Source organism: Cavia porcellus, unplaced genomic scaffold (assembly GCF_034190915.1).
Source record: "Cavia porcellus strain 051 isolate PalLab524CR breed Dunkin Hartley unplaced genomic scaffold, mCavPor4.1 scaffold_22, whole genome shotgun sequence".
NCBI lineage: Eukaryota > Metazoa > Chordata > Mammalia > Rodentia > Caviidae > Cavia > Cavia porcellus.
In genome coordinates this window covers 53,304,620-53,318,833 of record NW_026947505.1, presented here as the reverse complement: position 1 = coordinate 53,318,833, position 14,214 = coordinate 53,304,620, and the positions used below count along the sequence as shown (strand labels likewise).

The 14,214-nt window shown below is 38.7% G+C and overlaps 1 long non-coding RNA gene across 1 annotated transcript; it reads right to left on the bottom strand.

Moving 5' to 3' along the window:
- Nucleotides 1–875: 875 nt before the first annotated feature.
- On the bottom strand, nucleotides 876–14,214 carry LOC134472134 (uncharacterized). The gene is made up of 2 exons (XR_010041998.1): nucleotides 9,803–14,214; nucleotides 876–9,671 (listed from the first exon to the last, which is right to left on the bottom strand). It is a non-coding gene; the product is annotated as an uncharacterized LOC134472134 (long non-coding RNA).

Here is a 14,214-nt window from a genome sequence, read left to right as displayed (position 1 = left end):
TTCTCGTTCTGATAGTGAACAGTGTTCTAAAATCATTATTATTGAACTGCTCGCTGCAAATGAAAACAAAGGGCCATGTTCATTGAAACTGCCTTCTGTGGATGGCAAATTAACACTGTTATCCTATAGTATAGCAAACTGAGGCACTCCCATGAAGGTGCCCACACAGCTAGATTAATATTTTCTCCATTAATGTCCATTGTGGTATAAAACAATGAACATATTCGTATCAAGAAAGGAAGAATCAAAGGGGAAAATTTAAAAATGATAGTGATTTCAGGGAGAATTTTAATTTCCCAACCCATTCAAGTTCCTTTATGAACAGCCCTGAGCAGCCACATAAGCCCACGGTTAATAGTAATTGTGTTCCTAGAACATCCAGGGTTACTTCTGTTTCCTCAGGTTAGCTTTCAAGTTTTTCCAGAGTCATCCTTTTACTTTGCTAAACATTTCAGCTCTCATCACTGACGAGTGACGTTTTCATACATAAATACAAATATATGGGGTTCTATTGGGGGGAGGTTGAACTGAAAAGTTCAAGTTCTTTGATTAATATATGTTGTGTGTGGGCATTGAGGGAGAGATTCTTCAGCTTGCAGGTGGGCCAAATTCTCCAAATGGGATAGCCCCAGGATGCTCTGGTGCTGGGAGAGGTAGGCTTTTCTCCTGTCCACCTTAGAGAGTTCCTCCTAATAACCCTCGGCCATGGAGAGGACAGACAACCTTTTCTGCCACCCATTCTGGCTGTGTGTCATTGTTAAAATACTGGATTTTTATTTGTCTCTTTAATTTTAAAATATCAAATAATTCCCTTTCATATATAAAATCTGTACTTTTGCTCACATCCAAAATTTAATTTCCACAGGTAACAGTCATTAGTTTTGTATTTTATTCTAGACATATATTCACATACACATAACGCAATTATATACAGATGTATTTGTATACATTATGAGTCTCTACCATTCCACCGTTCCCAATATATGCACACCTGTGGTTGGGGCTTTTAGGGTCAGGTAGGTGGCAGGAGCTGGGGCAGTCAAACAGGGAACCTCTGATCTGCTGTATGTAAACCAGGAAATTAAAAACAAACAGAAACAATCAAGCAAAATGGTCTGATCAGCCATTGTGCCCATGTGCATCATAAAGAAGAGAAAGTAGGTAAAGAAAAGCAGCAGACATACTTTGGAAGCAGAAAAGATGAGACCCTGGCCTCTGAGAAAACTGTGTACTTAAATTGGTTTGATTAGATTTCTATTACAATTGCTTCTCAGCCTTTTGGTCAAGATCAAGTGTGGATTTCCATTATAATAAGCAATATCACAGATTATACTCCGTGGAATACTGGGGAGGGAGAAGATAGTTTTGAAAGAATATTCTGATCTTAATTTTCTTCTTGCCTGGTTCCTAAGCACAAAGAAGTCCTAAAAATTCTGCAAACTTGAGCTTGAGCAAGAAAATATACAATGAGGCTGGGGTCTTCACTCTAATAGTTGTTGGTTATTCTAGGATTCCTCGAGCAATCAGACACTGGGACCCCTCTTCTACTCAGGTCCCTCAAGTCCCAGTTTAGTAAAGGCATGTGACCACAGTAATGTCTCCCTTTATAGAGTGTTTATTGGGTACTTGGTAAGTGTTTTGCATAAAATGAACTACTGAACCAAAGTAGGTTATTGCTCAGTTTGGCAAAAGAGGAAATCATGATTTAGGGAGGTTTAGTAAGTTGCCCAAGAACACTCGGCTAAACAGTGATGGAGTAGGATTCCAGTTTCTGCTGACTGTGACACTTCTGCTTTTTCAGTGGGCCAGCCTGGCTACTAGACATCAAAACTAAAGAGGCATTGGTTTCTGGGGCAAAATTGTGTCCCAAGATCATAGCTTATGGTTCTTTCTAGTGCTACCTTCAGACCCTGATCTTTCTCAAAACAAGACACTTACTTTCTAGCAGCTGATAACTTTTTTGGCCATGTGCAAAGTGGCCTCCCTGTACTTTCCCACATGACCTCCATGTGGGACCATTTGCTGAGTAAGTGAATTCTGAGGGCTACACAGGCTGCATCCTGAAGATAGGCCGTGGTCACCAAAGCTGCCCTCATTTACCTCTCAACATGAGGGTTGCTCCTGAGACACAGGTTTCCCACTTCTTTGTGGTCTACCTCCTTGATAATGACAGCAAGCACTCCTCTGATCCTTGGGTCAGTTCTTAAACATCATGAACACCCTCACTTCACTGAGGAGGAAATGGAAGCAGGATATGCTAAGCGACATGCTCGAGGTCACGTAGCTAGTAAAGAGTAGCCCAGATTCCAATCCAAATGTCATAGATTCCTCTGGGTAGTTGAAAGCCAAGAATGGATTGTCACAAAAATGCATGTATTCATGATTTTCCACTTGCTAGGTTTCACCCTGAGGAGTGTCTATTGTAGATCAAGTCTTTTGTATAAGAGGACGAGAAAACCCAGTAGTACTTGGGGGCTAGGCAAGGAATCTTTAAGGGCGAAGTGGCTGCAAGGGAGAAAGCATGGTTTTTGAACAGCACTTTTCCATCCCAAATGCATTCTGATGAAAATGAACTACCAAACCAAAACTATGCCACTGGACCAAGGAAACTCCCTTATGGGCTGGACTGCACCTCAATACCATCAATTGCAACTTTTGGCAGATTGTAACACTGTCCCTTGTTGACCCAGCAGGTGTATCTCTAGCTCCTAATAGTTGAGGAACGGCATGTTAACTGCTTGCCCACATCAGGGTGGCCCTGCAGTTGATTTTATTCGGACTCTTCCCTGAAATCCAGAGCATTTGCAGTTGGGACGCCCCATCATCCCTCTAGATGTCCAGGGCCCCAGTCTCCTCATAGCTTCAGGTGGGTTGGTGATGTTTTGAAGGGACAGTTGTTCAGCTGGATGAGTCAGATGGTGTCACTCATGGGACTGGCAGGGGTGGGGTGATTCTCAGAGATTCCAGATTCAGGCAGTGACAGTCCCAGCTCTCACGTGGCTCCTGGACACTGGCAATGCCCTGCTGAGACTGAGCAGTGTGTCTGGTCTCTGTCTTTCTGCTCCCTTCAGCCTGGCTCTCTTTTTTGTGATTCTCGAAGCTCCCTCTCATCTTTGTTCTTCCCTGTATCCACCCTTTGAAGTCAGAAATATTTATCTATTTAGCTGCTCTCTCTCAATAATGTCATTTTCCCCTCTCAGTGGTACTTGCTCCATTTCATTGTTACTGCTTCAAAGCAATGAGTGTAATTTCCTTGATAGGTTTAGGCTTTTTGGAAATACAAAGCCTGGATATCATTTTCTGCTTTCCTGTTGGAAATGCCCTCCTCTGCAGCAGTAAAGTTAAGGATTATGGGCCTGAACAGAAGGGACAGGGTAAGAGACTAAGGGTAGAAGCATGTGAAGAAAAAGGTTACTGTTAAAAATATCCCTATCACGTATTTTCTATCTTGAGATCTCTTTCTATTCTTTTTTCCCTTTTCTTAAAGCAGAAAGTAGCTTTTATTATTTTTGAAAAATTACAACTGTTAGATTCATAGTGATATGATATATAGAGATATAGGTACAGATAGAGAGAAAGAGAGAGAACCAAAAAACATATACATCAGGAAAAGAAACACTTACATAAATATTTTGATATTAAATTTATTAAGATATCATGAGATTAACTGAAGTTACCTCTGGCCTCTACAATTAAAGAAGTGCTCAAAGTGGTGGCCATTAGCTCCCAAACATTTATCCATCAGGTCACTGAACTGCTGAAGTGCAAACACACATTCTTTGGCTATACACACACACACACACACACACACACACACACTGTGGAATCACTAAATCAAACTAATTCATATACTTATCATCTTAAGTACTTATTATTTATTTTCCCTAACCATACCTTTGTATCCAAGACCCCTTTATACTCTTGGTGACTCCAAGGAATTTGTTTATTTATATATTTATGTATTCTACTTTAGAGATTAAAATGGATTTTAAAAATATTTATTAATTCATTTAAAAGCAACAATAAACTTATGTTAATAAAAATCACATATTTTTTATTTTAAAAAGCTTTATTTTCCAAAACAAAAAAGATTCAGTGAAAAAAATGTAATTGTTTATGTTCCTATAAAAATCTTTTTACTGTCTCACATAAGGCAGCTAAATTCTCACATTCTGTATTGTGACATCACCTGTCATATATCCTCTAAAAAATACTGTACATTTGGGAGCAATCAGGAGTGCAAGAGACAACACAGCTCAGTATCTAATGGAACTGCTTTTACCTGAAGTATTCCTGAATCAGATTCTGAGAACTATTGTTTTTTGTTTGTTTGTTTGTTTAAACAAATTTTTAAAAATTCTTTCAGACAGGGTCTCACTGTACAATTCAGGCTGGCCTTGAATTCCCTTTGTAGCCGGGCTGACTTTGAATTCACAGAGATCCTCCTGCCTCAGCTTCCTGAGTGCTGGGATTATAGGCATATGCCACCACACCTGTGAGAACTGCTGTTTTAGAACATGAAGTACATACAGAGATCAGAGGGCTTATCCTGGGAGGAAATATACATGGTTACCATATAAGGAAAACAGTACATCCAGTGCTTAAGGACACTGACTTTGGAGACAGACACTTCCAGGTTTGAATCCCACTCCTTACTTCCTACAGAATGGCCTTGGGAAGGTTACTGAATTAGATATCCTACCTTCAGACAGAGAATAGTAATTACTGACTTGTTGGAAGATAATGAAGTATCTTCTAAACGTCATTATCATAACTTTCCTCTGTTCATGTGAGACTCATTCTATTTTTCCCCTTAGTATTTTCTTATAACCCATTTTAAAAACCTAAATAAATGTTTCCAAAAGAAATTTTATATTCCTGGGGGATATAGCTTAGTGGTAGAGCACCTTCCAAGGATGGGCAAAGGCCCTGAGTTCAATCCTGATCTCAGCAAAAAAATTACAAAAAAGGAATTCTATATCCCTAACATAAACGAAAAACTACTTGTCCTAAATTAAGGATGCAATAAAAATGAGAAAGACTCTGTTGTGAAAGAAAATAGATGTTAGGAAAGCATTCTAGACTAGCACCAAAGGGGGACTCGTCTATTAGATGTAATCAGCGGAAGTCAGAAATGGGAAGAAGGAATAGCTTTCTCACTCTGTTATGCAATCTGATTTTTGCTGGTCCATGCAGCACTGAATCATCTTCCCTACTACCTGAAACCATTTCCTGCGTTGCCCCACGCTTTGGAGACACTCAGATCTTACACGAACAACTTAGTTCAATGCCTGGTACACTGCAAGGCTGCTGCAGTGTAGCTCTTATAGAAGGGGCTTTTCTAATTTTTCCTTTCTTTTCCCACAGTGGTTAAAATGACTCACTTAATCCCATAATCACTTAGAGAATTATGACTACAATGTGTGTTTTATGTTCCTGGTGGATAAAAGCATGGACTCTAGACCTGGGCTTTGCCACTTTAGAGCTATGAGACCTTGGGCAAGAGATGTAACCTTTTGGTACTTCAAGTCCCTCACTGGTAATATGGTGATACAAAAATTGCTAATTCATAAATTCAGAGTAAATAACATAATATACAGAAAGTAGTCAGAATAGTGTCTAACCCTTGGTAACATTCCACTTGTATTAGCTTACCCACTTTATTTCAGTTTTTTTGTTTTTTGAGATAGGGTCTCACTATGTAGTTGGCCTTGAATTCACTATGTAGTAGCCATTAACTTCTAGACATTTATCCATTTGTCAGGGTCCTGAATTGCTGGAGTTATACACATTTTTTGGTGATATATATATATATATATATACATATATATATATATTAGAGATTAAAATGGATTTTTAAAATATTAATTCATTTAAAAGCAACACATATATTTATTTGATTGAATCAAGCTAATTCATAGCCTTGAGTCAACAGCAGTCCTCCTGCCTCAGTCTCCTGAGTGCTGGGATTGCAAGCATGTGCCACCATGCCGAGTTACTCAACTCTATTATATATTAGTTTATTAGTAATGTTCTTCCATTTTAATAATTTTGGGTTTGATGGCAATAATCATTAACATATAAGTTTCTATAGCATTTTCTTAAACTTTCTGGGGTGAAGAAACACCTCAGATAAGACCCCTCAATTCATGCTGACCTTTGTAAACAGAACAAAAATGAATTTCTTAGGTAAAAAAAATACAAAATGCAAGCCCACATTTTCATATTATAAGACTCAGTAAACATATCTTTCAATAAGTCCAATGAGAGAAAAACCATAGAATAAAGTAAGAAATAAAAATGTATATCAGAGATATAGCTCAGTGGCACAATGCCTGCCTGGCAAGTAAAAGGTCCTGACTTCGATCCCCAGTACTCAAAAAACAAACAAACAAAAAACAATTGAGCACAGGCAATTAATGGAATATCGCTTCTTTACTTTTTGTTGCTCCACATTTATGATGAAACAAAAAGAAAGAAAATAGCAGTTGTCCATATTAAATGCTAATATACGTACTTGAAACAAATACCTTTTATGTAAATAAGGTTTTTCATATGATGACTGAGCTTGCTTTTGCTTCTTATCTTATCTAGATTGGATAGATGAGTAACAGGGGATTGATTATGTTTATCTACACAGTTTCTAAGTTTAATAATAGCCAGAGCAGCCGGGCATGGTGGCTCACGCCTATAATCCCAGCACTTGGGAGGCTGAGGCGGGAGGATCATCGAGAGTTTGAGACCAGCCTGGGCTACAAAGTGAGCTCAAGGCCAGCCTGAACTGCATAGCGAGACCCTGTCTCAATAAAGATAAAATAAAAAAAAAATAGCCAGAGCAAAGAAACCTGTCTCATTGAGTTAGGTGGATGAGAAAGGAAATAAGAATTTAAAGCAGCTTTCGTAAAGCTTCAGTTGTTTATCTTCTCCTATTTTTCTTTTTAAAACTAAAATTACATTATATAATTGACGCTAGGGTCTTTATACTGAGCTATACCACCATCTCTTTTAAATTTTTTAAATTTTAACAATAGGATCTCACTAAGTTGCCATAGCAATACTTGAATTTATCCTTCTCCTGACTCCGCCTTTAAAAGTTCTGGGATTACAGGCATGTGCCACTGTGCCTGGCTCAAATATTCATTTTCAAATTTACCCAAAATGAAGTACATGATGTTATATATTCAACAATCATTTTTAAATTCTTCCTCAGTAGCTAGTTCCAGAATTGATCTTTTATAGTTAAATTTAAATTATTTTTAGTTTAAAAAAAATAACTCAGATGAATTCTGGATCTTATAGGCTTTAGGGTCACAGTATATAAAATTAACCTTAAAAATACTCTACTACTGTTATTATGAAGTTCATGCCACATATAATTCATCAAATTTAGTTCAACACCTGAAATCTGCCTATCCAATGACATTAGTTCCCTGGTGATGTGTTTACATTTTGTGATCATGTCAAATTGCTAAAAAGGTATCTAAACCACCATTGAGTTATCTTGTGTGCTTATCTGTGGCTGGGAACAAATACACAAACCATGCTTTGAGTACCACTGAATATAGCACTGTGTTGGAATGCTGAATCACAATTATAGAAGAAATATTGTTGCATAGCAAATGATGCTTCAGTTTTTATCAGAGCTATTTCCATTTGTGAAGAAAGTAGCTATCTCCAATACTTCCATTTTAGGTGCTGAAAACATTCTTGAAATGGATATTTTTGCCATGAAGGCAAGGTTACAATGTTTACAAAGGAAAGAGAATTTGGAAAGAATTAGTCCTTTCCCCTCCATTTGGAGCCACAGCTTCCTATTTGCACTTATAGGCTTGTCTAGAAGTTGTTTGCATTTACCTTGAGCTCCCTGAGGCCTGGCCTAAGGTAGTGTTTATCTGTAACTGGAGAACGGAGCACAAAGGTACTCTGAGACATGGGACACGGGCATAGCAAACACTCAGGGTAAACAGTCATAGGTGCTCATACATCTTTGAGAGCAGCAAAGGGATAGTTAGTTATTAAGGAATGAAGGAACTACTTAGAAGTATGCGAGTATGGGAGATATGTGCAAATGTTCTTTTTTTATTACTACTTTACTAAGTTATGCTTCTTGAGGAACCACCACCATGTTGCGCTGTGTTATCTCCATTGAAAGCTATAATGAACTCCATTTTGTCTTTTTTTTTTTTAAGTAGTACTAGAGATTGAACCTATGAGCCTTCATACTGATTTGTACTGAGCTACACTGCCAGCTTTTTTTCCAGTTTTTAAAAATTTGGAGTTAGGGCCTTGCTAAGTTGCCCAGGCTGGACATGAATTTGTGAACCTCCCCCTCACCTCCCACAGGGCTGGGATGTAGACACGTGCCACCAAGCCCAATCTAAACTCTATTCTTTTGCAGGGCAGGGTATTTACATACAGAAAGTATCATTGGTCCAGGGGAATGTTTTCAAATTGTCTAGATTCCCATCTGTCTTTTATTCTACTTCCTTTTTATCACAGGGCTTCGTCTTAGTTACCTTACTATCTATCACCGAGGCCTCACCTCACAAGGAGGGCATGGTACCAAACCTAGAACCACCAAGCCGGAGTATCATTAGCACATCCGTCCAGAAAAGTCAGTGAAGTGAACTAACTAGAGCAGAGCTCTTAAATTTCATGTTAGACTCATGAGGGGGACAGCACAGCGACAGCGTAGGTCTGGGTTTAGTAGCTCCAAGTGATGCTAGTTTTTCTGGTCCACGGACCACACTGAATAGCAAGGAGAGAATGAAAAGAACTTGAATTTCTATTCAGCTGCTTGTTAGCATGTAAAGTAAAAGATGTGGTTAATATGGTTTAGGAATTATGTTTAGTAATCTGTAGATAAAAGTGCTAGCTTTTGGGAGACTCAATGAAAGACTACTCAGAAAAAGGAAAGTCACACAAGTCATATGTCCTTCTAGAACACAGTACTCCCTAGGAACTCACAAGAGCTTGGAGCATAAGCATGGCACCACAAAATCACCCTGTGGAGCTTTGTGCTCAAGTACTAGGTTTTATGGAGAAATAAAACAGAGTCCTGCAGTCATAGGTGATTCTTTGGGGAGGGGCTACTGCAGACTGAACCCAAAGCCTCTGCACTTAGCGTTAGCCTCCACCTCTTCCCACTTTTGAAAATTTTGAGACAAGGTCTTGCTAAATTGCAAAACTGCCCAGGTTGGGCTCAAACTTGCATCCTCCTGTCTCAGCATACTATGGTTATAGCATTATGGGAATGTGTGCCCTTCCCTGGTTTAATAGGTGATATTCTTTTGTATCTTCTGGAACATATGTTGAGATTTCCCTTAAAGACATATATTAGTTTTAGGGGATGTGGATATAGCTCAGTGGTTGAAAGTTTATATAGCATAAGCAAGGCCCGAAGACCAATAAAATATACATTATATATAAATATTTGTATATTTTTATTTATATATATATTTTTTTACCACTAGCTAGTACTTCCATATTAATGTTTGTAAAATGTAAATTAACTGGTCTTTGTCCCTTCCTATTTCTTTGCTGCCAAGTCAGCAGTGTGGGACACATCTCTGAAATCTTATAAACTCAGGTTGGTCTGTACTCTGACCTATTTTAGACAGATTTGGCCATAGGTCACAAGTTTAGCAGTACAATTGGATTAGTGGTACTACCTTTTAGAATTTTTTTTTTTTTTTTTTTTTTTTTGGTCTTTTTCCTTTTTATCGGTACCAGGGATCGAACTCACGACTGCCTGCTTGCAAGGCAGGCGCTTATGCCGCTGAGCTAAATCCCCAGCCCCTACCTTTTAGAATTTTTGTTAGGATAAACTGAAAACCTATCAGGGTCATGGTGGTATCTCTAGAAACAACTTTTTTTCCTCCCCAATATTGTTAACCTAAGTTTTCACTCACTTAAGTGGAATTAACAGAGGCATACCTTATAATTTTACTTAACTGATTTGGAAACTAGCTGTTCTCTGAGCAAGCTCTTTTATGCTCTCTGTAGAATTACTTGTGTATGTATATACTTCACCATACTATAAGCTTCCTTGGAGGCAAAATAAGTCTTTTTTATTTTGTAGATCCCTGTTGACAGTGTCTTTGACTAGTAGACTCTCAGTGAGTAATGCTTTAAACAAGAAGTCCACTCCCAAAATTTAAAATGGTTTTTGTATGCCCTCGACCTCACTTTTCAAGTCACTTTTTATATTCCAAAACAAGCTGCCCACAGACCAGTTAAATTAAGCTGATTTCTATTATCATCTCTTGGAAGCTAACAGCTCAGAGTGAGTGTTTGGGATTAACAATCAGGCTATAAACTTGACATTGATTACCCCCGCACCCTTTGTTGGGGAACACTCAGGTTTAGTGAGTTGATTCTCTTTTCAGTACATCACCATGATCCTTGTTTCAAAAGTGTTGTGACTTTTGGATTGGCAATTGTGAATGATTAAACCAATAAAAAATGAACCCAAATTGGAATGACATCTGGAAAATAGTTAAGAGTATCAGTTGACAGCTTAATCTAATATCCCATTTCTTTTCTCTTAATTTTAAAGAGAATAAAACAGAAAATAGGACAAAACACAACAAAGCAAATCAGAACAGAATAACGCAAACAACACATGACTTCAAAACAAGACACTAGGAAATGAACAGTGGCTACCAGAATGTCTTCTGTTTTCTTCAAAATAGCTGTCTATATCTTCACACATAATGAAACCAAATAATACAAAACAGAATAAAACCAATCAAAATGAAAGAATGAAAGTGTTACAGGGCTTCAAAACAAGATAACAGGAAATAAATAATGTCTAAACTATAATGTCTCATTTTCTTCAAAATAGCTGTTCATACCATCACATATAATAAGATTGACCAAAACAAAACAGAATAAAACCAATTGAACAAAAGAATGAAAGTATTATAGAACTTCAAAACAAGAGAATAGGAAACTAACAATGGTTACCATAATATATGTTGTTATCTTCAAAATAGCTGCCCATACCATCAGACACAGGAAAACCTAACAAAACAAGACAGAACAAAACCAAACCTAACGAGATTTTGAAAATGACACAAGAGTTCAAGACAACAAGAAATTACAGTGGTTACTACTTTTCCCTGTTAGGTGTTTTCTCCTCTTTTTTTTTTTTTTTTTTTTTGTCTTTCTCATTTTTATCAGTACCAGGGATCGAACTCACGACTGCCTGCTTGCAAGGCAGGTGTTTATGCCACTCAGCTAAATCCTCAGCCCCTCCTCTATCATTTTTATAGTAACTATTGTGTTTTTGGAATCCACTAACTACTTGTTTTTTAAGCTAAGGTTCACCCATGTTAAGTTTGAGCCATTTCGCCCCAATATGATTTCCAGTTGTATCCATTTGCCAACAAAAGCCTTGATATTATCTTACTTTCTAGCTGGGTAGCTTTCTATTGTATGAAAATGCTGTATCTTTCTTATCCATTCTGCAATTGATAGGCAAGTTATCCTTTTTTTTTTTTGGTTTCCTATCGCATGAAACAATTATTTTCTCTCCTTGATTTTCAGTCTATGAATTTCCTTTTGAGTTAAATGTGTTTCTTGTACACAGTATATTGATGGATCTTGTTTCTTGATCCTCTCTTCATGTTTTTTATTGGTAAATTGAGGCCATCTATATTAATGGTTACAACTGGCATACATTGGTTCATCTCTGCTGTGCTATCTTCCTGCTGTTGGTCCTCCACTTTTCTCCTTCATTCAACTGCCTGTCCTGCTTGGCAGTTCTCTGTTGCTGTTCCTGGAACCGTGGTCACCTTTCTCTCTCTCTAGAATATCCTTCAGCACACTCTGTAGGGTTGGTTTGGTGGTCATGAAATCCTTCAGTTGTTCTTTATCAAGGAGGTAGCTTATTTATCCATCAATCTGGATTAGAAGTCATTTTCTTTCAGTATTTTAAACACTTCAAATTCCTTTTGACTTGATGGTTTGTGTTGAGAAGTCTGTCGTGATTCTGATTGTTTTTCCTTTATAAGTGATCTGTTTCTTTTCTCTAACAGCTTTTAATATTCTGCACTTGTGCTGAGTTTCTGGGTCCTTGATTATTATGTCTGGGTGTAGAGTTACTTTGGTTATGGCTAGTTGGAGTTTGGTACACCTCGCTTCTCTGTAGGCCAGATCCATTTCCCATGTTTGGGAAGTTTTCTGCTTTTACGTCTATAAATAGCCTTTCTATTTCATTTGTGTTGACCCCTGCTTCTTTGCTGATACCTACTACTCTTAAATTACTTTTCTTTGCATGATAGTGCAGCTGTTAAATTATTTCCTGGTTCCTTGTTATTTTTAACCGAGCATTCCTTTTACGATTTCTAGCTAGGATCCTGTCTTTAAGGTCTGAAAGTCTATCTTCACTGTCTTTCAAATGATTTTGCCAGCTTGTGATAGGCTTTTGATTTCTTGGATATCTCTTTGAATCTGTCTCATGCATTGTAAATCTTTCCTATATTGTTCATTAAAGGTTTCTATCATTTTCCTATGCTCCTCTTTTTTATCTGTCTTCTTTAGATATACTGAGCAATTCTTTGTAATTTCTTCACCTGAGACATTATTTCTGATCTGATTACTTTCACAGTCTCATGAAGTTGCTTCTTTACTTCAGTTGCTATCCTCTCAGAGATTTCAGGTATGTCACTTCCATTTTCTTCCATGACTATATCTCCTACACTTGTTTTGTGTGGGCTGGAGATCTGAGATTGCCTTTTGCTCCTTTGTCTTGACATTCTCCTTGGTTCCCCCCAACAAGCCAGTTGTGGAGTCCCAGATACTTCCCACATTGGCTGCTCCTCTGCGGTGTACAAGAATGGGACAGACACCTGGGTTTCTCTGACCCCAGGTTCCAACCTAGCAGGGTGTGGGGCAGGTTCCTCCAGACCTGTGCAGCTACACTGTGGCTTCCCTGATAGCCAGGTGTGCATGGTGGTGGGGCAGCTTCTTCTCTCAGCTTTCGTGTGCATGTGTACACCAGGACTCCCCTGATGGTAGCAGGCATGCAGGGGTGGGTTTGCCTGATTCTCTCAGTGGGCACTGGCTGCCTGAATGAAGCAAGGGTTTCCAATGGTGGCCTGTGGGTGCACAGGGCTTATCTGGCTGCATCTCCCTGCCCACACTGGCTTCCCTGCAGGAAGCAAGCCTTCTAATGGTGGTGGCCAATAAGCAGAGGCATATCTGGCTGGGTCTTGCTGCTTGTGCTGGCTGACCACAGGAAGTAAGCCTTCTGATCCAAACTTCCATTTCTTTTGGGAAAGACATCTCTGGGAAGTAGGTTTCGATGCACAATAGAATATAATGAGGCACCACCCAGAAATACAGTGAGAGAGTTAACTTCATTACTCAAGAGTAGGGAATACAGAGTAGAGGTCATTAACAACAGTTTATTTCAGTGTATAGACCTTGAGTGGTGTGTGGAGGGGGACAGCTTATTGAATCTGTAGCCCAGGAGTCATAAGTGGCCTCTGAGCAGTCTATTGGATAAGAAGATACTCTTGAGATTCTTTCTGCCTCAGGATTGGGATGATTTTGGAGTTTGCCACTGCATGACCAGCACTTACTAAAGATTTACTATGTACTAGCCACCCATTGTGAGATATACTAGTTTTCAGTATGATGGCAATTGGGATATCTTTTTCTCCAAGAAAATTTTATATATTTTTCGTTTTCTAAATTATTATCGTAAGTGAGACTTCTGAAAAAGAATCTTCAGACAAACATTTATGGTAGAAAGTAAACTTTAAAAGGGGATAACCAGGGCTGGGGGTTTAGCTCAAGGGGCTGGGGGTTTAGCTCAGCGGCATAAGCGCCTGCCTTGCAAGTGTGTGGTCGTGAGTTCGATCCCTGGTACCAATAAAAATGAAAAAGACAAAAAAAAAAAAAAATGGGGGGGAGAACCATTTTTTTTTCCTACTGACCCACTGCTGAAAGGCAAATCCAACTAAGACTGCAGAATTCCCTTTAAGTCCAAGTGAGCACAACTTTTTGGACTAGCCTTGCCAGTAGTAGTAGGACACAGTTTGTTGGGCACTCTGTGAAGCCTTAGCCTTAACACAGGCTGATGGAACTATAAGCAAGCAATGACTGGTTCCAGGGTTATGCTTGTTATCTGTGGGTGGGACTGGAAAGCGTGGGCCTCTTTCATTTCCTTCACACCACACACCTGGCTGACCCTTATAACAACAG